Consider the following 4054-nt stretch of genomic DNA (forward strand, 5'->3'; position numbering starts at 1 on the left):
GTTTATTATATAATATAAATTGTGGCTTTATAAAAAGTGCTTTTACTGTGTAAAAAGTGGAGCAGTGGTCTAAATATATAGGCAAACTTAATCCTGACTCAATGTGATTGGTGTGATTAGCGCACCTAAGTAAACCTTCTGTTGATGTCATCAGATCTTCTCAATTTCCATGCATTTTTACAATTCAGGGGAAGTGGATAAGAAGATCACTACAGCAAGTTCGTCATGCTGCAGGTTAAATATGGCTGAGCTTATGAGAAAGAGCTCATATGGACTGGTAGGCAGGAGAAGAAGCTTTTTCCTCCTTTTCTTTTCTGTAAGGGCACTAGATGATTGCAAAATGGAGCCAAATCACTGCCAGATGAGGATTTCTTAGACTGCTCAGTATGTATACTCATTCTGTGGGTATGCAGGACAAGATTTTTTCTTTAAATACGATTTTGTTTCTTTGACTTTATATGTCGCCGCTCCCAGGGTTACCAGCTCATGGCAGCTTCCAATGTCCTTACAAATACAGTACAATATCATTCAAACCAGTTAAAACATTCTAAAATATATAATAAAACCCCATTAATAATCAGCAGCAAGCCAGGTACTTCTATAGTTTGGATGGTCTAATTTGCCTTGGGGGGTGCCACAGTTTTGCGGGGGAAGCCCCAAGATGTTCCTGGCCCTACCTGGCCTCAAACATGTACCTGGCGGAAGAGCTCTGCCTTGCAGGCCCTGTGGAACTGAGAGAACTTCTTCAGGGCCCTGAGGTCCTCTGGGAGCTCATTCCACCAGGATGGAAAAGACTCTGGCCCTGGTTGAGGTCATGGGCCTGTCTCAGACCAGGGACCACCAAACCTGTTGGTATGGGAGGAACAAAACATCCTCAGAGGGACATAGGTGGATAGACTATGCTGGACCCAGACCACGTATGGTCTTAAAGGTAAAAATGGTACCTTGAACCAGATTCAGAATTCAACGGGCAGTCAATGTAGCTGCCTCAGCACTGGCTGGATGCTAACTGTCCAAGGTGCAGCTGCTTTTTAAATGGCATCATGGTAAGCTGATTTTCTACTTGAAGTCTGCTGCCAATCCCTCAGTAACTTCAATTGTTAGACACTTTCAACACAAGATTTTCAGCACCTCTACAATTCACCTGGCAGAGGTAAGTTCCATGGAATCCACAGGGGGTTCTCATTAAAAATGGGATTGGGCTCGATCATGCACCATCAAGTTTTGTTTTCCAAAACTGGTATAAATTCCCTATCTGACTACTTAGGAAATCACAAATATTTGCACATCCAACAATGCCATTTGCATTGAGCCTCTTGTGGCGCAGAGTGGTAAGGCAGCAGACATGCAATCTGAAAGCTCTGACCATGAGGCTGGGAGTTCAATCCCAGCAGCCGGCTCAAGGTTGACTCAGCCTTCCATCCTCCCGAGGTCGGTAAAATGAGTACCCAGCTTGCTGGGGGGTAAATGGTAATGACTGGGGAAGGCACTGGCAAACCACCCTGTATTGAGTCTGCCATGAAAACGCTAGAGGGCGTCACCCCAAGGGTCAGTGCTTGCACAGGGGATACCTTTACCTTTATTAAATTGATTCAAACTGGTGAGATGTATTAAATGCAGTGAGTGCCTAGACCAAACCATGGCACAGGGCCATAAACCAAACTGCCTTTCAAGGCAAAAGCCAACAAGCCTTCTTTTTTTTAAAAAGAAAAAAAATTAAAAGGCAAGATGCTTTGGTTTTGGTGATCAGAAGGGGAAGGGTTATTACTCCCAATTTTCTAGCCACACTTTTGGTGATGAGATCTCTTATGTAACAACCTTCCACATCAATTTCCTTGATTATAAGCCTGTGTCACTGAACAAATGGCCATCAAATGCCTCTCCACCCACTTCTGATTTCCTGAATTTCAAAATGGAACATTAAGTGCCATTTAGTCACTGACAGTCGCAATACACCATTTATCAGCCTATTAGGTACACCTAGTAATGCTAATGGAGGTGAATGTAAAATAACAAAAGCCCAGCACTGAGGCTTCCCTTTCCTTACTGAAAAGGGCTAATTCAGTAATTACAGAGCATGCCTCATTTAGTAGCTTGGCCAGCGGATGGGAAATGGGTTACTCAGAAGATTTCAGAGGGTCGAAACGAAACACCTGCTTTTAATATGATTTTTAAAACCCCTTTGCACTGTATGCTGTATTTGCAGCATGTAGGGTTAGAAAGCTCATTTGGTAGAAGATTCTCGAGCATTTATGGACCTCTTGTAGATTTAGAGATGTTCAAGAGAGCAGATTGTTAAGCTGCCCACCCGAGAGAGTTGCCAGATCCCCAGTGAACAGTTAGCTAGGAATATGATAGCCTTTCAAACTCTCAAGGCTGCTCTGGAAAAAATCTCCCCCCTCTCACTTTGCAAGATTTTTAAAAACATTCCTGAGAGTGTAAATCCCAGAACGATATATCAAAAAATAATACAATACAGCCATCTACGGTGAATGCTCCTCTGTTCAAATCACAATTGATTCGTAAATTGCATAGAGTTTGGCATGCTCAAGGGAACTTCAGATATCTGTCCCTCTTCCCAATGCAGCTTGGTGAACCTCCTTTCAAACTGAGGAATTCTGATAAACTGCTTGAGTTGAGATATGGCTGGGGGACATCTTCCATGCAAAGCAAAACTATATATTTAAAACCCACTAATAAACCATAGGCCATGCCCAAAGCTTCATATGTGTCTTCAAGGAACTCTTTGGTTTTCAGTTGTAATTTACACTTCATAAGAATTTATTATAATGTATTACTTTGTTGTATTTGCATCTCACAGCATTTTCTCCAAACCTGTCCATGTGAAGTTTTGCTTGTAAGTCATTTGCATGTGAGTTTGCTTTACAGTTCTAGGTCTTTGGAAAGAAGTTGTGGGTACAGGATACTTTGAAGCTGCCTTCTACTGAATCCGACCCTTGGTCCATTAAAGCCAGTATTGTCTATGCAGACCGGCAGCAGCCCTACAGGGTCTCAAGCTGAGCTCTTTCATATCACTTGCTGCCTGGTCATTCTAATTGGAGATGCCGGGGATTGAACCGGGGATCTTCTTCATGCAAAGTATGCAGAACTAGGTAGGGATGTCAGTCCCCAGGTGGAACCTAGAGACCGCTGGGTTTACAACTCATCTCCAGGCAAGTTCCCTTAGAGAAAATGGCAGCTTTGGAGTGTGAACTTCATAGCATTATACTCCATTGAGATCCCACCCCAAATTCCACCCACTCCCAGCTCTGCTCTCAAAGTCTCCAGTTAGTTCCCAGCCCTACCACTAAGACACAGCCCCTTCCAGTCCAGGAGTATCACTGTCAAGAACCTGGCTTTCTCCAACCATTTTGTGACCTTTCAATTTTTGGTTCAGACTTTTGGGCCTAGTTAAGTTACTATGAGCCTCTTGTGGCGCAGAGTGGTAAGGCAGCAGACATGCAGTCTGAAAGCTCTGCCCATGAGGCTGGGAGTTCAATCCCAGCAGCCGGCTCAGGGTTGATTCAGCCTTCCATCCTTCCGAGGTCGGTAAAATGAGTACCCAGCTTGCTGGGGGGTAAACGGTAATGACTGGGGAAGGTACTGGCAAACCACCCCGTATTGAGTCTGCCATGAAAATGCTAGAGGGCGTCACCCCAAGGGTCAGACATGACTTGGTGCTTGCACAGGGGATACCTTTACCTTTTAAGTTATTAAAGGCTTCTTTCTAGAAGCTTATGTCACAAAGACTTGCAGTTTCAAGTCTTTGGATGAAGACTTCAAGTGAGTGGATGAAGTCAAACACAAGTGCAAGTCAGATCACAGGCCAGACATTCAAGGGGAGTTTCACACCTCCATTCTATCTCATTAGCACAAGGATCTCTGGGGTTGGGTGAATTGTTTGACTGTAAGGACTTGCTAGCTGCAGAGCTATGTGGTCTTAGCAACACACCTGATTGGCCAAACAGGACCAGGCCAGCTGTAGGCAGTTAAGGATAAAGGAGGACCATTTCTTATAGTTTGAAACTTCAGGAATGCCTTCCTTTTGACTGTA

The sequence above is a fragment of the Paroedura picta genome, chromosome 10 (assembly GCF_049243985.1).
Source record: "Paroedura picta isolate Pp20150507F chromosome 10, Ppicta_v3.0, whole genome shotgun sequence".
Lineage (NCBI taxonomy): Eukaryota > Metazoa > Chordata > Lepidosauria > Squamata > Gekkonidae > Paroedura > Paroedura picta.